We start from the raw sequence: 26490 nt of genomic DNA, 5'->3' as shown, positions 1-26490 counted from the left end.
TTAAAGACAAGGAGGCGAGCATTATATCCCACCCAGAATAGCAGGATCATTATATGTGTTGTCATATGATCAATGATGTAATTTCTTTGCTCATTCCCGCCCTTACGATTTGCTCTCCATTATCTGCAGGAGACGAACAGAAGACAGCCGGATGATCGGATTCACAAGAATTGAAGAGGAACACCTTAAGTTGGTCATGTTGGACCGGAAGAGTTCACAGTTTCAAAGGACTATTTTCTGTTCAGCCATAAGGATTGTTGGGTTTCCAAAGGGATGTTATTACTGTGGACACACATAAAGAAAGAGGAAAGGACCTAGTCAGAGGGGTTCTTATGGAAGGGGCTGTCCCCTGATAGGCTCAGAGGAGGAAGGTCAGGACTACCGCAGACCAAGGACTCATGGGACTTGTAGTGGTCTGATGCAGACTATGCTTATAAAGTATGGACTAAAGATCTTTAGACTTCAGCATTTTGTTTTCATAGACTGTTCTAAAAACAGAAATGTTCAGTGTTAAAGTTATAAGTTTTAAAGTGCTGTATGGCAGTGATTAAAGAAAGATATAGCATAATGCTCGCCTCCTTGTCTTTAATGTAGGAAAAAGGTTCTGAATGCATAATGACCCCGATAGGCCATTTTTAAGCCTCATTGGAAAATAAAATGTGTTAATTGTGTAACATGCAAATTTGGTGCTCTCAGATCAAATGCTATGATCCGTTAATGTTGTGTTGTTTACACTACCGGCAAGTGTCAGACAGGTGGGGTAGTCTATGTCCCTGTGTTTTTTTAACTGTCGTATACCCTCATTACATAGGCCCCCCTTATCAAAAACAGGGCTCCAACTCCTTGCATATTGTAAACGACATATGACCCAGAACATATGCGGGAGGAGGAAGAAGAGAAGGAGGTGGGGTGTCTGACCCTCCATCACAGAGTTAGGACTTTATGTCTGACCCACCGAACTTGAGTGAATGAGCTGGGTGAAGGGGCAGACTAGCCTATGGGTGGAACCGTGTGGACACTCGAGCTCTGGGATGCCCACCCAGATATGCAAACAGCCAAAGCATAAGAAAAGAAATGATTAATAAAAACCGCAGAGGATGTAAAAGAGATTTCCTTGATCCTGCCGGAACACTGTTGGGGATAGGGAGGGGGGAGGTGTTGTTTTGGAATTGTTTTGGGAATGGGGGAAAATGTTATAAAAAAATGCTATGCATAGGAGTAGAAGTATGCGGGTTTCCTGCAATGTAATGTTGATTTGTGTAAACCAATAAAAATTTGATTTAAAAAAAAAAAAAAGTAAAACATGAAGAGCTGCACTGCCAGATGTCCAGGCAGGACCTCAGTGGTAGAAAACACACACAGAAGTGGTAGGACAAGGACTAGGAGGCCCTGCCCCTCCAAACGGCATTTCCAGTTATCACAGACTCTTTCCACCAAAGTGGGCCTTGACTTAATGAAGATCCTAGAACAAACTCAGCTTTAGGGTGCCATGTTGCCTAGCTGTCACAATAGCTTTTTGGGCCCTAGCATCCTCATCAGTCATAGTTCTGTGTATACCCAATTCATTGAGGATATCCCAGTGTTGATTGCTTTTTTTATTACACTAGCCCACCTTACATTACATATGTGTCCCCGGAAGACTTGTCGGGAATTGGATAGAGGGGATAAAAAGGTGCACAAGCACTCCTTGACTGAGCCACTTCCATCCATCGTCAGCCACAGTGTCTATTCCGTTTTTGTTCCTCCGGCAGCAGCGTTCAATGAATCGATGTTCTACACATTGAACAAACTTTAAGGGGAGTCCCAGCGTGTCGCAGAGTGTGCGGGAGGAGCGTACCTGTCATGCCTCGACCACTGTCCTTTGGCAGCAGGAGTCCGTATGCTATCAGATCTGTAGCAATGCGTTATATACGAGGTGGAGACTCTTTAATAAACTCCCCTCGAAACGGCGTTGACTTCACCTTGTAAGATCACGTGTTAACGTTAGACACTGACACGTGACCATTGAGCGTATTTAGGTTCTTTCCTTTAATCGCTTGCCGCTTCTGACTGCGGATTTTTCCTACGTTCCTGCTCGCAGCATTTTGTTTTGCTCACGTTGGTTTGTTCGTGTTTTCAAAGCCAATTTTGACTCAATTCTCGAGTCGGGCCCCGTTTGAATCCGAAGCTTGCTAACTAGCCGTCTCATTCATTCACCTAGTTACGGCTATCTTCCGAGGTGGCTTTTCCGCCACGCCATCTGGATAATCATCTTGTCTCCTTTCCCTAATGGTGGTGCTTTGTGGGAGGCTGCTCACCAAGACGAAGGCACAGAAACTTCCTGTAACCATCGAAATCAGGTGAATGTGTTCCGTAGCAGGGTTTTCCTACCACGTCGCTGAAGACGCATTTTTGTGTGTGACAAAAATACTCGTGCTGATACTTCTCGCTTAAGGGAGGTGAACTCCAGCTATTGCTTTATTTACTGCCTTCTGACCATTTTGTTTTCAAGTACCAGTACCGTAAAGAACTACCTCCATTTTTGAGTTCATTCTAGATGGGAAGTTTTAATCTGGTAGTTGCACTTCAAGGGTGAATTAACAGTACGTCCATAGAAGAACGTGCTGTCATCTAATTAAACACACTGCCCAATTGGGATATTACTTTCCAAGATCCTTTGTAGGGAGAATTAACTCCGTACTCCAGGAAAGGACGTTGACTACAGACATTATGGAGATGCCAAGAAACCTGTTTTGTTAAACTTCGTGCACAGAACTAGAGGACACTTTCCAGAGTACATCTACCCGACACTTGTTCGACCCTCGTTCTGTTCGGGATTTCCTACTAACTTCCCCATTCCTTGTCGTTGTGTTCCTTTGGTGGATTTATACCTGGACTTTATGGAGCCTCAATCTTCATTTTAGCTATTCCTATTTAAGGTTAGTGGGGGGAAATTAGTGAGATATTATTATTAGGCAACGCTGTATTATCTTCTTACGTTGTTTTCTTTTTAGTTACACAGTTGGGAGGGTGTGTTCATTTTTCGCCCTTTCAATTGATTCCTCGCTCTGGCCGCGTTTTCTATCGGACAGTGGGTGTAATCAAAGGAAAGGGTTTTTCTTTGAGGATTTGTCATTGAAGTTAGAAAGAACAACTCATCAGATTACTGTATCCTTTTACATCTGTATCCTTTTCTGGTATAAACTGCAAGTTTGTCTGTTTCACGATCATAAGGGCGATATGTCAGTACCATCTTGTGCAGCCTTTCCATCCTCGTCGCCAATGTTGTATTCTGACATAGGGCAGACCTATCACCAATATTATCGGAGACCTACCCATTAAAGAAAATGCAGAACATGAGTGGTCCTGTTGATATCAGCATATTGACTGCCTGCTGGGACACGCCCTGCAGCAGAGATTTTTCTTGGAACTTGATGACGCACGTAACACTATCACTGTTAATAATATACTTCCCATATTAAAACAGTCTCTACAATGCATTTAAAATGTTCTTAAAAGGTTACAGAAAAGGAGTATTTGCGAGCGCACACATGAAATAGAAGAGATGGAACTTTGATAGTCATTTTGAGCATGGTCTTTCGTGCCTTCCCCACTACCGCTACTTGGGCAACGCCCTCTTATTGCCCCTCTCCACTCTGATATCGCATTCCAGTTAAAGCATGGATGGTGGTGGGGCGGGAGGGGTGGGGTCGGCAAAGGATATTGTCATAACATCAGAGATCAAAGTGGGCGGGAACTAAAGGGTACAACATTCCCTTACCTTTTCTTAGGAAATCAGGGATTGTTGCCTTACTTTATTTAACCCAGAGCACCGTTCCAGGACAGCAGTGATGGACAACTTTATTTATGTACTTAGTAACTTGTTCCCTACTGGGGATTTGAACCTGGGTCAGCGGGTAACATTCCAGTGGGACACCATGCTGAGCTATCTTGCAGCTGCTGGGTTGCTGCTGTTCCTTTGTATAGACTGGTATGAACTAACACTCATTGGTCCTCATTAGATTGTTTCCGGTTTGGAAACAAGGGTGCCGGTAAGCTCACAGCACTCGTTTGCCTGCCGGAGCCGCTGTGGTGCAACGGTCACGGTAGGCAAACCCTTCAAGGAAGCACTGGCATCGTTAGCAATGGTGCAGGTGCTTCCGTGTTCCCAATTCCACAGAGACCTGAAGGACTCTATGGGTATGAGGTTTAACAAATATACTGGCGCCCGACTTCCCGGCCTCATAATGAGCTGGTGGCACCAGGAAGTCAGGTACCGGTACATTTTTACGGGTCGGCGGCAACCCGCAAACGGCAGGGTTACCGCCGGACCCGTAATGAGGCCCATTGTCAAGCAGTCGCAAATCCGTTTTTCAGCACTCATATGTGCCTTCTGCAATTAATAATGGATTGCTGCAGACACAGTACAGGTAATGGGCAGGGTTGCGTGGCTATAGCCCTAGGAGTATCCCTTAAGAGGTGGGAATGTTGGGTGAGTGGAAGAGGGAGGCTTCTTAAAGCTGCATGCTGTGGATGACAATGGGCCTCATTACATGGTAAGTTACGGCCCTTACCGGCATGGCGCTAATAATGTGTCCGTGTAGGAAGCAGGCCGCTAATAGCGTTGCATCACGAGTACGCGGGCACGAGCTCAGCGCCATGCCGGTAAGGACCCTACCGCGATGCCGCTAAAGGCCCTGTACAAGGCCCTTAGCGGCACTGAGCAAAGCGCTGATAGCACTTCCGCCCTCCCACAACACGGCATTAGCGGTCACTGTAAATAAGCGGAACCAGAAGTAGCGTCATCGCACAGGAACGGGAAATAGCACGGCAGCAGCGGCCATCTTTAAAAACACAATCCATTGCCATCCTCTGCCCCCAGGACTTGCAGTCACACCAGAGCCTTCCAAAATCTTCAACAGACCCACTGAGAATGCCCAAGGCAATAAAAAAAGGAGCAGAGCGGCAGCGCAAGGAGCGCTTTTCAAATGAATAGCTCACAATGCTAACTGACACGCTTGCTGCCAATGCAGAGGTGGTGTTTGCCAATGGCATGCGGCGTCTCACCCTAATCAAGAAGAAGGAGATCTGGGCAAAGGTGGGCCGTAAAGTCAGTGCGCTGGGCTCCACCACCCGCACTGTGAATGATGTCAGGAAGCGGTGGGACGATCTACGCCTCCGTGTACACAGCATCCTGGCTGCCAACCGCAGCCTGGCCATGGGCACAGGAGGCAGTGGAGGATCCCCAATAAAACTAATGGAGTGGGAGGAGACCTGTGCAAGCACCATTGGGGTCGAATCAATCGAGGGAGTAGGCGAAATGGAGCGCGGTGTGCCGACATCGTCAGATGGAGGCGAGTGTCCACACAAAACACTGCACTGTGAAACATGAGGTAATTCCCCAAATGTGACCCTTAAATCATCTCATGGATGTGGCCATCAAACATACATGCACACAACCCTGCCCATATGTGGTTCACATCCCAACACACACACACGCATGCAGCACCACAGACACGTGTCACCCAGACTCATGCATGAATGACCCACCCAACAGTCTTACAACGTGTATGGCCAAACATGAAGTCCGAAGGCATAGAACAGCATGAACAACAACATCTGCATGAAGCACACTGACCAATCACCAATGCCATCCCTCTCTTTGTCCCCCACAGGCTCACAAACTGAGAGCGATGAGCAGGACACTGCGACGCAGGCCCAACCCGATAAGAAACAACCCAGGGGAAAGGAATCAGGCAACATGGCCAGCACATTGAGGGGCACAGGAAAGAGTGCACTCCCGCAGAGGGCCAAACCCACAAAGCCACCCACATCACCAAGATGTGAACGTACGCCTGAACCAATTGCAGCACCCACTCCAGAAATCCCCCCCACGCACAATCCACCCGCGGAAGGGACACTGTCTGCTGCCAATAGCTCGGCGGGGCAGCTGCCACGGCACCCTTGTCCGATGTGGAGGACACTTGTAACTCGCCCATTCAACAACATACACCCAGCCCCCAGCAGTCAAAACAACCGAGCCCACACCCCACATCACATTCCAGCAGCCATGGCCAGTCTGGGGATGAAATTGTGGCAGGGTGCTGGAGTCCACCGGTGTCATCACCTGATGCTGGACCAATACAACAAGGTGCGGCACCCACCGCACAACGCAGACACAGAGGCCATGACATGGCCATCATCAGACAGTGGCAGGAGGACATCTCTGCGCTGGTTGGCCAGCATGTGGAGGATTTTTTTGTACAGGGGGGTGGTCCTGTCCTCGATCATTTGTACTACAGTGGGTTGTTGTAGTGACAGTTTAAACACATCTCCATATTAAAGTTTAACACATCTATATAAGTATGTATCGTTGAAGGGAAGTACAAATCCAAGTCCTGGGGAGAAAACTATTTCAGTGACCTTTACTAATTAGGTCGCAAGTTTCAAACATTGGTGATTCAATGTGAATACGAAAAAATTAAACATGAGAACAATTTAAGCATAAAAAGAAATTTGAAAATAAACCTGGTCACCCACTTGGTGAGTTATCTAGAACAAGAGTACATGTATTCCAAATATTAAGTACATATTTAAAGCATGACATGTTCAGTGGTGACAGGTAGTCACTCAATTTAGCCTGTTCAGTCCATACAGTGCAGAATTCAAAGGTGACTTTTCTTTAGAAATGTACCAACAGTTCATCAAAACAGTACATTTACCAAGTTAGTATAGTGTGTTACCTACACACTGCTATATAGGTACCGTGTTGTCTTGTAGTGTTGCCAAGTATTACATCATATTGGTCAACCTATTGAAATGTTATCCTAGTCACAAGCAACATTTACACAGCACTATGCTTTAAAGGAACCTAAAAATAGGGTCTGCTATAAAACGACGTCAACATGAAGGTGGTAGTAAGGATTCTGGTCATCGGTCTGGAAGATGTAGGGTCAAGGAACGATGACAATAGACGTTTTGGCTGAGAAAAGGTAACAGCCTTCTTCTGGGGCCAGGTAAAGCAGGTCTCCCTATAGATAAAAGCAATATAAAAGTATATTGTTGAAGGGTCCAGGAGGTGGATCATTACTAGGAGTCTTAGAAAAGGCCCGTGAGAGGCTACCCTGAGGGCTGTCCCTCCAGTCCCAGCCACTAACCTTGCTTATGAGGGACGAGGTTCAAACGCTGGTTGTTGGGACCCTCATGGTTTGGTGGTTGGTGTCCTGGTAAGAACAATGTTCATAGTGGGGTGGTCTGAAAATAACAGGACACGTGTATTGTATTGGTGTTAGTCATAGATGCCATAGATCCCTGACTGTGGGTCTATATTGTAAGAGAGAAAGAAAGGAAAACCAAAATGGAGGTACCTCGTTTTTGCAGTAACGTGGGGGCGGTACTGCAGGGCTTCCGTGGAGAGCGTAGTATTTTCTGGGGCAGGAGATGAGTTCCTGCCTGAAGGTCAGGGGCTCAGGTTGAGAGTTGGGGAGCAAGGAGGAGAATAAATAAATAACCAAGGCTAAAGGTTGCTATATAGGAGGCCAGGTGCTGGGGGTACTGCCAGGCCTGGTCTGATTGAAAGGTGATGAAAGCTCACCTCAATGTCGCCAACGAGCCGCTCGCGCTGTATACGAACAGGACTGGCGCTCGCGTTCGTGTCAGAGTGAGCTGTTTGGGAGTATAAGCACTGAGCGTGCGTGGACGAATAGTGGGTCATCCTCACGCATGCGCCGTGGCATCGGCGCATGGATTCACCCATGTACTAATGTGAAGTTTCTCTTTTTTCTTTACCCGTGAGTTTTCTATCTTTTTTACGTCTCCAGCCACCCCTACAGGGTTCACCCCCTACCCTCCGGCCCCTGACCCCGCATCCTCTTTCCACCATCATGGAACACACACTTGGCTTCCCGGAGGAGCAAATTAATGATATGATCCAGGGCCCAACACTCTTCAACATGGAAGGGGCACAAGCTAATCTGGATTCAACTGCCACAGGTGAAGACCTTCTTAACTTTAAAAAACGATGCTTCAGGACAGAGGACCATGGACACTCTCTGCGGGAATATCTACGGGAAAATATGGTACCCCTAGGCCTACAAATACGCAACGAACCAGCACTTTTCTTAGATGACAAGTCATACATGGAAGATTTCAGCAGAATTGCCACAAAATGTAGCAGAGACTTGATGGCACTGACCAGAACTACAGCCAAAAGGATCCATACCAAAATGTTGGTGGATTTGAAGAACGATGAAACTAAGTTTTTAAACGATGACACCATTACCAACGCAAGGGAAAAACTCAAAGAAATCGATGCTACCCTAGAAACCTTGTCAACATTAACACTGGAAAGGAAACATAAGAAGCTTGCTAAGGACATCAAAAACTTAAGCTGGAAAATGTGTATCCCTACCTTGCACTAGCCTATAAAGATATCAAGGAAAAGGAAAGAATGGCTAGACAGGGAGGTATGAACAGAAACCGACGGAAGGGTGTATCTTTCTCAGGTTCAGACAACTCGAGCTCAGGTTCATCATCAGGAGACCAAAGCAATCCCAGAGGTATTAATCCCAACTATGGCCAATTTCAACCACCAACCATGATGCCTTTTTTAGGGCAAGGGGGCCCCAGAGGCGGATTCTGGGGGCCCCCCCCACAACTACAGATGTCATTTTACAACTACCCCCAATGGGGACAACCAGGCAGGAGACGCAGGGCCAACAGAAGACGCCAGATCTAATCCCGGTCTTCAACCTCTCAGGTATACCACTCTCCACAGAAGAAACCTCCCTTCTGGCAAAAGGCTTATCCTTTGTACCCACGAATACCACCGAATGGTTTCAATTGGATTCTTCGCTCAATCAGAAGAAAAATGTTATCAGGAAATTATAAGTTGCATGTGTTTGTGGATTTACGAGAAAGAGTGGCAAGGATAAGTGAAAAGTGAGCAGCATTTCTTTTGAGGGAGGCGAATAGTTGTGAGATGGAGTTCACGCATTTCAGATTTCCTCTGAACTTGTGTCCTGCATGAGCCAACATGAACCATTTTATACATTTCTATGTGAGCTACAAAGAAGTTTCGAAACTCAACCACCTCGACTTTGCAACTGGATAGAGAATGCATTGCATCTGATTCACAAAGGCAGCCTTTTGCATTTGTGAAGCCTCCTACTTTAACTGGCACTGAATATGCAACAATCTTCTGTACGTTTGGTCCCTTCATTTTGGTTAAATTATTATATTTCTAGCTTTTATACTTTAAATAAAGATGCTACATTAATTACAATGAAGAGAAATAAAAGTATAGAATGCATTTCAAATGGTGCTTTATTTGTGTTTTCAATAAGTGTGTTTTTTGAATTATGGAACATGATTTATTAAATAAAGCAACTATTCGGCTTCATATTCGGCTTCGGCCGAATAGTTGAAAAACGATTCAGTATTCGGCCGAATACTAAATATGCTGTTCGGTACAGCCCTATCCTCAATACCACGGAGGGCAGGATCCCGGCGTTTTACGCCCTGCCCAAAATTCACAAGAATATGACTATACCCCCAGGGAGACCCATCGTTTCAGGGTGCGGCTCTATATTAGAGCCCCTATGTAAATTCATCGACTTTTTTTCTGAAACCATTATGTCAGAACACACCGACATATTTAAAAGGACCCAATGACAACCATCAATATTTTTGAAAATCAGCCCTTTGATCCCACCATTGAAGAAATTATTACCATGGATATCAAGAGCCTGTATACCAGCATCCCACAGGAACAAGCAGTGGAATGCATCAGACAACACCTAGCCTTACACATGACCCAGAGAAGAGTACCGGCCAATTTCATATCTGAACTATTGGACTTCGCTTTGACCAACAATTATTTTTCATTCAATGACACCTTCTACCAACAAACCTGCGGCACTGCTATGGGTGCAGCATACGTACCCAGCCTAGCTATAATCTTCATGGCAGAATATGAAAAGACCTTCATACTTAGTGAGGCCAATCCATTTCATAACAACATCCGCCTCTGGTATCGTTATATTGATGATGTCATCTTCATCTGGCATGGAAACAAACCAGAACTGGACAACTTCCTAAACTGGACTAACAATCAAACTCAAGAAATACAATTCACAATGAGCCACAACAATGAGAAAGTCAACTTCTTAGATCTCAACATACTGCCTTCGGATGGCAAATTGACATGTTCCATCTTCAAAAAAGAGACTGATCGCAACACCACACTGCACTACAGGAGTAACCACCCTAAGAGTCTCCAAGATAACTTTCCCTATGGGCAATTCTTAGGAATTAGGCGCAACTGCACAGACACCAAGGATTTCAAAACCCATGCCACAGAACTACAACAAAAACTTGAAGATAGAGGTTATCCCAAAACACGACTTAAGGATACCAAGAAAAGAGCACTCTACACTCCAAGAGAAGTATTATTGGTCCCTAAAACTTGCAACCATAATACTGAAGACTCCTGGGCGTGCGTCACTACCTTTAATGCCAACACAACACAGCTGAAATGGATCATCAAGAAACTGTGGCCCATCATCTAGTTGAGCCTGCCAGAAGAACCGCTACCAAAAATGGCCCTGAAGAGATCCAAAAATCTTAAAGACCTCCTAACTCATGCCAGAAACAAACACAAGGAGTCAAGATCAACCCTGTGGAATATGCAAGACATTTGTGGGCATCACCCCTGTGGCAGTTGCTCAGTGTGCAGCCAAACCAGAAAACTACGATCCTTCCCGATAGATGAGAAAGAAGGGAAATTCGCCATTTTTCCAATTGTAAGACATCCAATGTCATTTACCTGATCGAATGCCCCTGTCATCTAAGATACATAGGTCAAACATCCAGGCCAGTGAACAAAAGGATAGGGGAACATAAGTCAAGAATAAGATGCAAAACACACAATGCACCCCTTGTCTCTCATTTTCTTGAATACCAAAACAACTGTGACTCCTTCAAATGGTGGGTTGTAGACAAAGTTACCGACTGTTCCAATACTACCAACGCTTTGAATTTTAAAGAAGCATGGTGGATTTTCAAACTACAGACAATCTCAAAGGGTCTCAATGAGCTCACTCCGTTTGAATATCTGTAAACACAGTTTACAGTTGTTTTCCAGTTTCCCACCTTTCCAGTCCACTGATCCCACAGGGACTCTTTAAGCAGTCGACCGGGTTAATGCTAGCACCACAGAGGCCTAGGCGATGCCTCCCAGCCCCCTCAGGCTTCTTTTCCCGCAGGATTACACCCTTTTGTCCTGCATTTAGAACCTCCCCCTCCCGCACTCATGTCATCTGCTTGGCACACAAGTAGTTAAGCTGCTGCAGTTTCCTCACCTAACACTCAGCCACTTTTTCACCAGAATATGCACTCTAGCTGTCCCCGGACAGCTATGCTCCGTCCCGACAGTGCCCTCCACTTTTACATTTAACAGTAAGCAAGGCAGCTGATGCACTCGTTCTTATCGAGAGACACTTTCAGCACCGGCTCGATTTCAGCCACAGCTGCCCTCACTGGATTACGCGTTGATTCGCGTTCCGTCTCCTCGACGACCCGACCTCGATGTCACGGCGCATGCGCGAGGACGACACACCATTCCTCCATGCACGCTCAGTGCTTATACTCCCAAACAGCTCACTCTGACACGAACGCGAGCGCCAGTCCTGTTCGTATACAGCGCGAGCAGCTCGTTGGAGACATTGAGGTGAGCTTTCATCACCTTTCAATCAGACCAGGCCTGGCAGTACCCCCAGCACCTGGCCTCCTTTATAGCAACCTCTAGCCTTGGTTATTTATTTATTCTCCTCCTTGCTCCCCAACTCTCAACCTGAGCCCCTGACCTTCAGGCAGGAACTCATCTCCTGCCCCAGAAAATACTACGCTTTCCACGGGAGCCCTGCAGTACCGCCCCCACGTTACTGCAAAAACGAGGTACCTCCATTTTGGTTTTCCTTTCTTTCTCTCTTACAACATAGACCCACAGTCAGGAATCTATGGCATCTATGACTAACACCAATACAATACACGTGTCCTGTTATTTTCAGATCACCCCACTATGGACATTGTTCTTACCAGGACACCGACCACCAAACCATGAGGGTCCCAACAACCAGTGTTTGAACCTCTTCCCTCATATGCACGGTTAGTGGCCGAGACTGGAGGGACAGCCCTCAGGGTAGCCTCTCACGGGCCTTTTCTAAGACTCATAGTAATGATCCACCTCCTGGATCATTCAACAATATACTTTGATTTTATCTATAGGGAGACCTGCTTTACCTGGCCCCAGAAGAAGGCTGTTACCTTTTCACAGCCGAAACGTCTATGGTCATCGTGCCTTAACCCTATATCTTCCAGACCGATGACCAGAATCCTTACTACCACCTTCATGTTGACGTCGCCTTATAGCAGACCCTACTTTTAGGTTCCTTTAAAGCATAGTGCTGTGTAAATGTTGCTTGTGACTAGGATAACATTTCAATAAATTGACCAATATGATGTAATACTTGGCAACACTACAAGACAACACAGCACCAGTATAGTAATGTGTAGGTAACACACCATACTAACTTGGTAAATGTACTGTTTTGATGAACTGTTGGTACATTTCTAAAAAAGTCACCTTTGAATTCTGCACTGTATGGACTAAACAGGCTAAATTGAGTGACTACCTGTCACCACTGAACATGTCATGCTATTTAAATATGTACTTAATATTTGGAATACATGTACTCTAGTTCTAGATACCTCATCAAGTGGGTGACAAGGTTTATTTTCAAATTTCTTTTTATGCTTAAATTGTTCTCTCGTTAAATTTTTTCGTATTCACATTGAATCACCAATGTTTGAAACTTGCGACCTAATTAATAAAGGTCACTGAAATTGTTTTCTCCCCAGGACTTGGATTTGTACTTCCCTCCAACGATACATACTTAATATGGAGATGTGCTTAAACTGTCACTACAACAACCCACTGTAGTACAAATAATCGAGGACAGGACCACCCCCCTGTACAAAATACCTATCTAGCCTTCACGTCCTGCCCAACCATAGGCTATCCCTCATGTTACACAGCATGTGGATGAGGATGCACTTGCGAGGGATGAGTGCAGGGAGCATGCAAGGGACATCAGACAAGCCATAGAAGCCAGCATTAACAGTATGTGAGGAAATGCGCCACTTGTGAGGCAGGTCCTCACACGCATAGCAGACGTGATGGACAGGCAGAACCCCCCCCACCGGCACCGGACCAACCGTGCACCACCTTCTCTGCCAGCTCAAGGCAGACCAGCCCCCGGCGCAGGTCCTTGCGGGCTATGCGGCGCACAACCTCTCAACCCCCCAATGGTGGCAGTGGGGATGGGAACTAGGGTGAGCCAGATGTTGCTGACACATGTACAGCTATGCAGCACTGATGTACAAGCCATTTATGGGAGTGTTGTGGGGGGAGGGGGAAAAGGGTGTTTGCGTAGTTGGGTCCATGCACTTCTTTTACTCAAAATACATAATACACACTGGTGACATGAGAAATCACAGGAGTGGACAATTTTATTGTGTACGTGTGCTTTACTGGTGGAAAGGGCACAGTGTACATTTCACAACAAAACCCAGGGCCCAAATACCCACATCCATTGAACAATGTTCATCCATGTGTATTAGAAATGTTGGTCGATCAGATGCTGGCGCACAGCACGTCCCTCCTGGGAATTGCCACCTGCATGACCTGCAGCCCTGTCTCCTCCCTCCTCATCCCCATCATCCTCCTCAGCAGGTGGTTGCAGTTCAATGTCAGGGGGCATTGGCATATTCCGTCTGATACACATATTGTGCAGCATGACACATGCCATGGTGATCTTGGCCACCTTCTCATGCCCGTACAGGAGTGCCCCACCCGACCTGCTGAGGCACCGGAGCCGTGTCTTCAAAAGGCCAAATGTCTGCTCAATAACCACGCGGGTACGTGTATGTGCACGATTGTATTCCTCTTCGTGCCTGTTCTGTGGGTTCCGTACAGGGGTAAGGAGCCACCTCTACAGCAGATAGCCAGCATCACCTGCATGGGTGCAACAATGAGTATGTGTAAGTGTTTACATCAAGTGGAACCTGTACATATCACACAAATCAACTTTGCATTGTGAATGACATCCACAAATCCCTGCATGCATGGAGGCAATCAAAGTAACTGCAATGTGGGAAGGTGAGGTAGTCCTTGCAAGTAGACATGCACCGTGCATGCCTATGGCAGTTATTGCCATGTAGCGGGTGAGGTCAAGTCATTTGTGTCTTTTGGTCCTGGCACCGTTTGTACCACACTGCTCGTGTACTGCCATTCCGAAGTTGATGTCCCCATGCTGTCATGCGGCACTTCAGTAGTGGTGTATGGGTGTGGGTCAGTATAATGGCTACAGGAGATCCCTTTGTATGCACTCAAGGGCGCATATCCGTTGTGATGCTGTTCAGCGTACATTTCCAATGTCCATTTTGGCTGCATGTAGCTGCATTGTGTTAGAGGGTATGGTCTGATGTGCAATGTGCATGTGGATGGATATGGCATGTTTGAGGTAATGGATTAATTTCATTGTTGTGCAGCTAACTACTTGCATGCGGTTTTAATGTGTCAGGTCCATTGTGGGCTGCCTCGGTGGACAGTGATGTAAATCTGTATGTCCATTGTTTATCCTGACAACTATTCACACCCAGTTGGAGTATGCATCTCTCCCCCCCAATCACATCCAGTTGGACTATGCATCTCTCCCCCCAATCACACCCAATTGGAGTATGCATCTCCACCCCCAATCACACTGCCATGTGCTTGCCCTACGACTCACCAAGTAGCCACGAACGTTGCCCAGCATGTCGCTCCATGTAGCGTGGTATTGTTGAGTTCCGCAGGACCATTGAATCATGGGTTGATCCAGGATATCAGGCACAACAATGTGCGACTATCTTGTTAGAGTCATATACCATTTGGACTTTGATGGAGTGGTATTGCTTTCTGTTTCGGTAGACTGCTTCATTGGCATGTGCGATCACCAATTCCACATGGGTACAGTCGATGGGCCTGATGCAACTTGGGATGCCTGCCAGTGAATGGAAGCCAACTTTGGTGTTGGAGATCTCCTGGGCAGTCTGTGGCAGGGATATGTGTTCACTTGTGTGCATCGGGAGGGCATCGAGCACCTGGTTCAGCGTGCATGAGAATACTGGTTGTGATATGCCATGCATCTGCCCTACCGTATGCTGGTAGGTGCCTGTGTCCAGGAAGTGGAGCACAGTAACCACCTTCAGTAGAGGGGGGATGGCAGTACGTATATCTATGAGGCTGACGATGTTACAATGGTGGTGATGGAATCCCGATACACAGGGCGTGTATCTGCTCAGGGGTTAGGTTGAATGGACTGGCTCTGATCCTGGGCATTGGTGGCTGCCTCTGTGGTATGACTAGGTGCACTGGTGGGGCTTGCTGGGCCTGTCTCGCCCTCCTCCTCCTCCTGCGTCTCCTCTGTGCTGCCTGTTGTTGTTGCTGCTGCAATGCAATCATGTCCTGCAGCCCATGTAATGCTGCTAGTATTGGAATCATTTTGGTGTGTGAATGGGTGTGGGAAGGGGTGTGGTGTGCTCATTTTGTGCTGGCCCAGTCTCCATTGCCTCCACCTGTGCTGATTGTGGCCATCTGTGGCAGTTGGGAACACTGCACATGACCCTTAACGGGTGGTTCGCGATGCCGGTATTTCCGCCATGCCGGTATGGGCTTTTTGGGCCTGCTCCATGCCACTATTAGCATGTCCGCATGTCTTGTGATGGACTCCTATTTCCGCCATGAGGGGACGCGCGCCCGCGAGCTTGCCGCTAATAGCGGGTAGGCTAGTCGTAATTGGCAGGAGCGGTTAGCGATGCCGGTAATCCTTTACCAGCATTGTTTTTCCCATACTGCCCTCCGTGTAACGAGGCCCAATGACCAACTAATGGTTATTTAAATGCTGCATTTTCTTTCATTGTGTTTTCTCTGTCTTAATAGTACTGTAAACACAGCAGTGTGGGGTGCAGTGGAGAACAGAAAGGTATTTCATTGTGGGGGGTGGCAGCAGGGGCAGGTGTATATCTGTCTCCCCACATCAGGGACAGATAGTGAGAGACTGTTTCATCAGGTAAACATCCTGTGTCAGAAGTGCACTGATCACGGACAAAAGAGAGAAGCCTGCTTTTCCCTGCAGCGCACCCCCTCCCACAAGCACTTGGCACCACTTTATCATCCAAAATGGCCCCAACTTTCGCAGGGCGATGCCAGCCTTAAACAAGTTGGGACCATTAGCCCCCTTCCCCGCACCCCCCCCAGAGGGAGGGGATTAGCAGGGCTGAGTGGGTGCTGAAAAGCCTGACAATAAAAGCTGAATCCAAGTAAAACTAAAGGGAAAGGCTCAGTGGGTGAGGGGGGGAACTTGACGTGCTGGACAGGCTTAGTGAGAAAATGAGGGGGGGGGAGATCAAGGATGGGGTAAGTGCGTGGAAAAAGTCAACATGAACACCGGAATGAAAGGAGAAAACGCAGAAAGAAAATGTACAAGAATGCCAAAAAAGAAAGTGAACATTGCATGGAAAACAAAAAGGCAATTAACGAGGAAGAGGAGAGCAAATGAAGTGTCAAATGAGAAAACGATAAAAGAAAGCAGGTAAAAGATCAAAAGATCAAAAGAAACCCTGGGATTAAACAAAAAACAAAAAGGAATACAGAATGAAATTTTAAAAATGATATGAGGGAGAGAATGCTGGCCGAAAGTGGGAACATGGACTAGAAGGGGGACCAGGAGAGGTTGTGCTGCACACACAGAAAAAGGGAACAAGATGAAGGAAGGAATCTCATCTCTCCCTGAATCTTGGGTGCTTTTTACTCCATAACAAGCTGGTTCGCTGCCTGGACAAGTTGCATGTTACCTACTTGGTGGTGGCCCGAGTAAGTGTCTCAACTTAGCCCTATCGGATAATTAATGGTGTTGGTATTTAGATTAGATCCCAACAGTTCCTGAAAAAGTATAACAATCACCATGTGGCTAGCTAACACCTGAAAAACGTCAGGTCATTTTCCAGAGGTCAGAGGAAGCGCAGATGATGCGTTAGTATGCCGGTGGACACGCAGACGTATAAAACCGCAGAGCGCATCTCACCTACAATCGGCAAAGTGGACCTGTGGCATAACATCAAGAAATCGAACATGGCAAGAAACAATGTGCAAAATTGCACGAGGAATTTTATATGGGAAGCTAATTTCACTGTGACTACGCAAGGCAAACTAATTGGAGCGAACAAGAATTCTGTGAAATCTATGCTGTAGACACACAAAGTGAATAGGAATGTTAAGGATAACCATATTCATGTAAAGGACTGGACAAATTAGAAGAAGCAGTTGTGCTGAAAACTGTAACAGGGTACAGCCGCCAGCCGAAGTAAACATCTTGCTTAAAAAGAAAAGTGGGAATCAGCAATTTGTTTATGGTGCATAGAGGAATTAAACATGTAGGATGAATGTGGTTTGAATGGTAGAATTGGTGTCGGAGAATGAGGTTAAACTATTTTGAGTTTAAAGAATTGCACTTTATATATTTATTACAAACTGGTGTTTTAGAGCTGATGACCGTTGTTGCTATTTAGAATTGAAAGTATGAAGTTGTACACCAACGTTAAGATATGTTTACTGCAAAAACAAGTAAAATTGCTATTGTGCTGCAATTGTATTAATTGAATTATGACATTGTGAATTAATAAATTGTCTATTTTTATACGAAAATATGGTCCTTATGAGTGTAGTGGTTCAAATTTACTGAAACGACTAGACTGTATAACATGTGTGTATTTTTAAGGACAGTATCCTATAGAGGTCTTTAAAAAACCCTCTGGTCTGAGTGTTGTGAAGGCCATTTTCCAGCCCACAATATACCATCTGGCACGCCCATAAACAAAAAAATTTCAAAAATTTAAAACACGTTCATACAGTTTTTAGGTTTGCACTATTTGTATAGATAATGTTGATCATTTGTGCGATGAGCCCCACTGGCTGTTGTATGCCTCGTCTCTCACGGCATCATCACATGCAAGGTATCATCTTTTCCCAACAGAATGGTGAAGCATACCTCGCAACTCACACAGCTTTGGTGCACGTCACCCACCATGGAGCCAATTCATAAACACAGCTAGGCAAATAAAATCCATAGATTTCAACGGGCTCTCCATGCTAAATCTGTTTTCATCCACTTTGGCAGCTCAAAAAGATTGAGCTATACGGGTTATGTAAATAATATACTGGAGTGTTTGAATAATATAGTGCAGAGTTTGGTGGTTAGAGGTCACGTGGATCTGGCTTGGTTAAGGCCTTTAACTGGGTGGGGAGCCAGCATGCACAATTGCTTTTGCGAACCCCAAGTCATTGGGGCCATAGCTGCGGTAGCTGTGCCTACTGCTATATGTCTGAGGAAAGAGGGGCACACTGACGAGTATGCTGCGGGCAGAGATCGCAAGCGGGGGCAGGTTTGCAGCAATTGAGAAAGCTGTGCACAAGTTTGGGGGCGGTAGGATGCATGCACTTGAGAGGATTTCCCTGGGCGCCATACTGCCTAGAAACTGCACTGAGTATGGGGGTCACTTTGGAGTGAGGTGAGCAGGGGGCTGGTGATGGAGTGGAAGGGGGCTGGGCAGAGGAACATAGTTACACTTTTTTTTGTTAAGACTTCGATCGAGGCCAGTTTATTGGCCCGGGGAGAGCAGGCAACGGCCTGTAGCGCAGAGGTACATAGCTCAGGAGGAAGGCGGAGGAAGGCGCAGGAAGGGGCCCTGGCTCCGTTGACTTGTAGATGACCGCAATGCGTTCGGAATAAGCAAACAAAAGGAATGCATATTCCAAACGCAGCGTGCAAGGTGCTCTGAAGTCACACACCCTGTGCCCCTCATTCTTTGTGTTGACAACCTTTCACGTGGGGCAATTTATAAGTGATGGCTCATTTAACAAGCCATTCTTTTCACACAGTATGCGCTTAACATTTCAGTGTTAAGAACTGAACCTGGGGAGTTTTTATTCAGAAGGCCAGAAAAAGTATTAATCTATTTTCTTTATTTTCAAACTTGTTTTTGTATATTACTTTTTAATTACATATTCCACATCCCTGGGAAGGTTAACTGTCATTGTCTTGCTTAAGTATTCTAGTGGCTACTTTGGGACATGGCTAAAAGCATCCGCCCAGCATCAAAGGTTTTTTAATAAGCCAACCACTGCCTAGCACGCTGTAGCATTGAGTCATCCTTTCATCACGGGACTCCGCGCGAGCCTCTCGTGATGAAAGGGTGAATGGAATGCAATGATGGCATGCGGAACGGAGCTTGAAACAGACGAGTCCGTTACTGCCTCAGCTGTGGGGCCTGTCCGCATACACTAACTTAAAGGTTAAATAAATATACTCTTAATTAAACCCAGCTGTCTCCTTGCTTACCTCGACCACTTCAAGTGGCGACGAGGATCAAGCCAGGCCCCACTGCTCATTTCACGCCAGCGCTGATGCCAGCTGTTTAATCTGTGTTTCCCCACGGAACTTCAAAGTATCTCTACGAGCGTGGAGCAGGCCCCGCAGCCGCATCAAAGGCCGTGCTTGGGCCGCTCCGCTCCAACGATCAGCTGCTCACATGAGTGTGTAGCAGGCCGTGTAGCTGTATCACAAGCTGTGGCCACTCCGCTCCAACTGATCCTGCCTCTGCATTTTCCAGCGCCGGAGCGTTAATTCTCAAGTGAGTGCTGTCTGCCTCTGTCTGTGTCCCCTGCGCATGTTGCGTGTTGTTTTCTTTCCGTGTGGAGATCCCATGGATACGCCCATTTCCTGCATCTGATTTTACCGTATTACATGGTGTACAAGTGCAGTATATTATACAGTATTATACAGACAGAGGAGCAAGCAGAAAATACAATAATCATACTTACACTAAGCCAAAGAAATTTTTTTATATAATCTTAGGGCAGTACAAAACACTGGTTGGACATATTTTGGCACCCTATGATGTATGGACACTAATCTTGTGTGAAATAAGAGGAAGACATCTGTCATCATCTACACTTTATTAGCATATCTCCACTTTCGCCATGTCTTTCAACAGTGTGCCACCACCGATGTTTTTTTTGTCAGATGTCGGTGACCCAGTCATTCCATGGAAAAGGTGGATAAAATCATTTGAACATTATGCCGGTGTTGTATGTGGTCAAAATTGCAGCGTAGAAAAAAGGAAATCTCTGTTGATGCACTGTCTGGGCCCAGCAGGGCAGGAGAAATTTGAAGATCTGCCAGATCTGCCATCTGATGAAGATATTGACCTCAATGAGTATGAACGTTCAGTGAAGAAAATGGGAAAACACTATGAAAAAAAATTGAGTACCATTTTGGAACGGTACAAGTTTGGCAAAAGGACTCAAGGAGAAAGTGAGAGTGTAGAACAATATATTACAAATTTGAGGAAATTAGCTAAAACATGCAATTTCAATACCCAATTGGATGAGAGATTAAGAGACCAATTCATGTTGGAATGTAGGAGTAGTAAAGTAAGAGAGAGATTATGGGCTGAAGATAATCCCAATTTAGACAGTTTTGCGTGTAGCCAAGGAAGTAGAGCACACTGAGAAATGTGTCAAGGAATTAGAGAGCAGGATGCAACTTACTGAAATTAAACATGAAACTTCGAAAGATAAAGTCAATATGCCCTCGACATCAAAGAATACTGAGTGTATAGCTCAGGTGACAGAAAATGTCAATAGAAGATACAGGTCTGAAAGAAATAGCAGATTGCCTTACAATGATGATAAAAGAAAAAAATCAAGCCTTAGAGTCAATAATGGTGATGTAAAAAGGAAGAGTCCACGCAGAAGAGGAGAGGACTCTAGAAGGAAGAATACCGGGAGATGTTTCAGATGCGATAGCACAGACCATTGGGCGGATAACCCAGAATGTCCTGCTCTGAAGATCATATGTGGAAAATGTAAGGGTAAGGGACATTATGCCAGATGTTGCAGGATGCAGAACATCTCTACTAATTGGATAGGAGATGATGGGTGTAGTGATGAAGATGGAGAAGAATGCGTTTTTGTTATAACAGATGAAGAAAATGAGCAAGAAATGGAAAGCCCCAGAGCTACAGTGTGTGTTGATGGAACCGACATGCAAATGATGATTGATTCAGGGGCCAAGTATACCTTATTACCACAGAGTCTGTGGGACAAGAAGAAACACAAATACTTGCATGAACTAGACATAAAACCCAGAGCATATGGAGGAGTTAGGATAGATGTCATTGGATGGTTCTGGGGAGCACTCAAATTCAAGGAGAGGAAGGCCAATGGAAAAATATACATAACCAAAGGGGGAAGAACACCTTTGTTGAGCTGGACTCACCAGAGCAAACTCAAGGTAAAATTAGATGCTGCTTCTGATGAGTCAGTATACTCAATTGAAAGTGGTTTTGGGAGAATCCAAGAAATCAAAGAGACCACTAGTAATGTTGACATGATAAAGGAAGTTTTCAGGAAAGAGATTGGATGCTTGCGTGGATTTGTCCATAAGATCAATATGAAGCCAGGACATACTCCGGTGGCGCAGAAGTTGCGCAACATTCCACTTTCTATGTGAGAAGAGGTAAGGAAGGAGATCAAGTTATTGGAGGATCAGAAGATCATTGAAAGAATAGACGCCAGTGAATGGGTTTCACCTTTGGTAGTGTTAAGAAAAAAATCTGGAAAACTGAGAATATGTGTGGACATGAGAGAATTAAATAAAAGTGTAATTCCAGACAGACATCCTCTCCCTAATATACAAGAGATAGTATTCACCATTGGGCCTTCGAAATATTTTTCTACCCTTGATCTAACATCAGCTTACCACCAAGTTAAATTGCATAAAGAATCTAAAAAGATGACAGCATTCATGACACCAGATGGGTTATACCAATACAGAAGAATGCCTTTTGGGCTGGTGTCAGCTGCTTCAGTATTCCAAAGGATTATGCACAATATGTTTGAAGACGATGAAGGAATCATTTGTTTTCAAGATGACATCTTGGTGCATGCTATTGATCAAAAAGTACATAATGAAAGGTTACACCGTGTTTATAAAAAATTATATGAAGCAGGAATGACTCTCAGTAGAGACAAATGTAACATCAATCGCAGTGAGATTGAATATCTAGGACATACCATTTCTGCTGGAGGCATAAGACCGAAGAAACAATTAGCTGATGCCATAGTGAACATGCCGAGACCCAAAACAAAAGAAGAGGTGCGTACATTCATTGGGATGGCAGAGTACTATTCGAAATTTATAAAGGGTTTTGCTTTGCATACAGTTCCACTCCGTGAACTGTTAAAAAAGAAGACATTTGAATGGGATATAGAATGTGAAGAAGAATTTGAAAATATCAAGTTGGAATTGAACAGGGCACCATCGTTAAAGAATTTCAAGAGTGGTAATAAGACTATAATTACAACAGATGCTAGCAACTTGGGCTTAGGCGCTGTTGTTACCCAGGAAGTTGATGGGAAAGAGGTCTTAAGTGCTTTTGCATCAAGGTTGTTAAAGGGTGCAGAAAAGTCATACGCTGCAATAGAGAAGGAAATTTTGGCAATCAAATGGGCAACAGAGAAATTCAGGAATTTTATCTGGGGAGTGGAGGTGGAAATTCGCACTGACCATAAACCGTTAATACATGTTATTATGAATAAAGGATTGGATAATGTATCAAACAGAATCAAGAGATGGGTCATACTTTTACAAGAATATAACTGTAATGTACGATATGTGCCAGGAGTGAAAAATCGTGCTGCTGACTGTCTGTCACGTCTCACTAACAACTCTGAGACAGACGATGAAAGTGAAGTGAATTCAGAAGTCATTTTGAATATAGAAACGCTGTCCATATCAAAAACAGAATGGGAAGAAGCAGAGAATCAAGATGAAGATATGGGTCGATTGAGACAAATTATTCAAAGCAGTGAGAACCTTAGGAAGACTAAGTTTGAAGAATGTAATCTCATGGAATATTGGAGAGTTGCAGATGAACTCAATGTGATGAATGACAGAGTTATGAGAGGAGATCGAATAATTCCACCTGTGAATCTACGACAAAAGATAATTGAATTGGGTCACGAAGGACATCAAGGAATAGTGAAGACCAAACAGAGAATACGTGATGATTATTGGTGGCCAGGATGCGGTCTGCAGATCGAGAGAACCATCAGAGAATGTATCCTTTGCAATGAGAGTGACAGAGTGTGTGTGGGTGCAAAATATCCAATGGTGATAATGAGCATTCCAGGAAAAGTTTGGGATGAAGTAGGCATGGATATACTAGGGCCTATTTATTGTGATGGAAAACAGAAATTTTGCTTAGTGGTCATTGATCTGTTGACCAGATGGGTAGAAGTTTCAATTAAACCTAACATGAATGCAAGGATGATTATAGATTTCATGTCAGAAATATGTGCTAGAGAAGGTTTCCCGAGGAGCATATTAACGGATAATGGTGTCCAATTTAGATCGAAAGAAATGGAAAAGTTCTGTACTGAGAATTCTATTGTGCATAAAAGGAGTGCTATATATCACCCGCAAACGAATGGAGTAGTTGAGAGATTCAACAAAATACTCAAGGACACCATTCGTTGGGCCTGGGCTAATAATCTTAACTGGGAAGAAGCAGTAAAAAGAAAGATAATTGCTCATCGCTTCACGCCTCATAGTACTACTGGTTTATCACCTTTTGAGTTGAGTAGAGGACGTAGAGCAAACACCAAATTGACTCCATCCTGGTTGGGGAGGGAGACTGTTGTTAGGAAAGACTTTGGAGAGGTAGTGGAGAACATTAGGAACAGACAGATAAAGAACAAAACAGCTCATGACAGTCATGTAAAAAAAGATAAAGGTAATGAAGGCCCTAAAGTAGGAAGTCAGGTGAGAATTAAACTACCCCCAGTGATGAGAGATGGACCTTGCAAATGGTCCAAGCCAGTGAGTGTGATTGAAGTTTACAAACATGCAGTGAGAGTACAAGATGGAAGAGTCTGGAATATGGAGAGGGTATATGTGATGAAACCATGTAAAAATGTGATATCTAATGAGCCGATACACGGAGGACAAACAAGTTGTAGTGGGAATGAGAATGTGGAAGAGAATGATAGGCATGTGAGATCTATGTCGGATTGCATTGGGGAATGTGTAAGAAATACGTCTAATAGGAATGCAATGTCAAAATTTTCCTTGCCAGGAATAAAATCAGATCTATCACGAGTGTCAAGAACAGGAAGGATAATCCGCAGACCAGATCACTTGGAAGACTTTATTTAAGGATACAGAAGAACTCTCATCAGACTGTTTTAATTGACGAACGGTTAAGGAGGGGAGATGTGTAGCATTGAGTCATCCTTTCATCACGGGACTCCGCGCGAGCCTCTCGTGATGAAAGGGTGAATGGAATGCAATGATGGCATGGAGCTTGAAACAGACGAGTCCGTTACTGCCTCAGCTGTGGGGCCTGTCCGCATACACTAACTTAAAGGTTAAATAAATATACTCTTAATTAAACCCAGCTGTCTCCTTGCTTACCTCGACCACTTCACACGCTCACCAGATGACACCTTGATTAGGAAAGCAGGGTTCATTGTGTGTCACCATGCAGACACTAGTCCATGGCAAATCAATGCAGTGATGTGTGCAGCAATAATTTGTGCGCTAAAACAAGTCACCACCCTGTTGGTTAATGGCATCTATGTGGCTCTCCCGTATGTAACAGCATATATGCCTGGAAAGTTTTGTGTATGTGGCTCCGACGAGTATGCCATACAGTGCCCACAAGTTGCCTCAAATTGTACATCCACTAGGCCAAAAAAGCCCTTTCTACACTGCCACACCATGATTTTCACTAGCTGACACCAGCACTAATAAGAGATGCTAATGCCTGCTCTGTTAGATAAAGCATAGGCCTGCTCTTTTTTGCAGAAATAACCTCAGATCTGCGTAATGGTGAGGCGGTAGTGGCTGAAGAACTGTGGACCCTTTACCATGCATTAGAAGCCAGTTTTGTTTAAAACGCTTCATCAGCTTCTTATTACTGGTCAGGCTAAAGTTTGTAAGAGGTACAATCCTTTCTGTGCTTTGTTTATTGGGTGTCTATTTTAGGGTATCCTTTCCTGTCTATAGATATAATTCCCTAAAGATGTTTCTGTACTCGGGGTTGGGCATGCTCAAACTGAGACCCCGCCCTTCATCTAAAGTTATCGAGAAACAAGAAGCAAAACAGCCTTTGTACCCCCTTTGAATGGCAGAAGTTCCAGCAATTTCATACCAGCATCCAAAAACTTAAGTTGTTCGAATACGTATGTATGGTTACAAACATTTTAATGTTAGGATGAGTTTTGTGGACCATGATGTGAGCACCAAGCCATGCGTCAAGTTATAAATTTAGAAATTCACACATACAGTCCTTTTATGACAGATTTGTTTGTCAAATAGAGATCTCTGATATATTCCTGAAATGCCCTGTGATTTAATACAAAGCATACAGGAACCCTCGTTGCTGCTATCTGTCCCCTTTCCCACTCTCAGGGGTATTTTTAAAGAGTGCAGGTATTTTTTTAAAGAGTGAAATGAGAGTGTACAAGGCTGTCCATCTTGGAATGATAACCTTCTATCAGAAAATAATTCATATGGTTAGTCTAGTTTGTGCCTTGCGAAAAAGTAGTGAGGTGGTATTTACAGAACACCTGCAACACAGGGCCAATGGGCCCTCAGACCCCAGCAGGCTGGTCACACGCAGTGTGCCAGTACCAAATAGTTTGAAACTGCATTCAGGCAAGGCATTCCCTAAGAGCAGATGACAGAAAAAACATACTTTGCAGCAACAGCTGTGTTTTCACATCAGATTTCTTTTGTAAATTACTTGCGATACAACGTAATGAAACCAGCTTCATTTATATAGCAATTATTTATTGACATTGAAGGGTTTTGTCGCACGACCCAGAGGTGTAGTTTGGGAGGGTCTGCATTCTAGGGCTTCACCCTAAGCAACAAGTGCTAGAAACTGCCCTACTTCGACTTGCCAAATAGTTGTATTAATAGTTCTTCAATGTATTAAGAATATTCGGTGCAGCAGTTCGGTTCTGAGACGGAAGTGAAATTATCGCGTCGTTTAACGGTCTAAGAAGTTAAAGGGGCTAGTGCGTTGGTGAAAAGAAGGGGAAACGTAAAAGATCAGACGTTTAACTGACCACTGGCAATCGAACGGGGTTTCAGATATTTGAGTTGGTGAGTATCGATACACCCCTCAAGCCACTCTCGAACAATCTCAGTCAATTACCTCTGATAACTTACCGGGGCGGCTGCTAAATTCTGAAACCGTTCTCTGTTCCTCGCGTGCGCACAGTGCGCACTGCGTCCTCCCCTGCTTATTACGTCACACATGGCCATATTGGATAGGGTACCA

At 44.9% G+C, this 26490-nt stretch overlaps 1 protein-coding gene across 3 annotated transcripts in view; it reads right to left on the bottom strand.

The window, feature by feature from the left end:
• TDRD10 (tudor domain containing 10) overlaps positions 1 to 26490 on the bottom strand; it is a 1872714-nt gene that overhangs the window by 1845977 nt on the left and 247 nt on the right. Inside the window, exon 1 of one of the 3 annotated variants that reach the window (XM_069652008.1) lies at positions 26379 to 26446. The exons of the other annotated variants lie outside the window; for them this stretch is intronic. The gene's annotated coding sequence lies outside the window, so the exon portion shown is untranslated. Of the gene's footprint in view, positions 1 to 26378; positions 26447 to 26490 lie in introns of those variants that run through there. 3 annotated transcript variants of the gene reach the window in all.

This window comes from Ambystoma mexicanum, chromosome 1p (genome assembly GCF_040938575.1).
Source record: "Ambystoma mexicanum isolate Mex_15411 chromosome 1p, UKY_AmexF1_1, whole genome shotgun sequence".
Lineage (NCBI taxonomy): Eukaryota > Metazoa > Chordata > Amphibia > Caudata > Ambystomatidae > Ambystoma > Ambystoma mexicanum.
The sequence above is the reverse complement of the archived record's forward strand: the minus strand, read 5'-3'. Positions and strand labels throughout refer to the sequence as shown.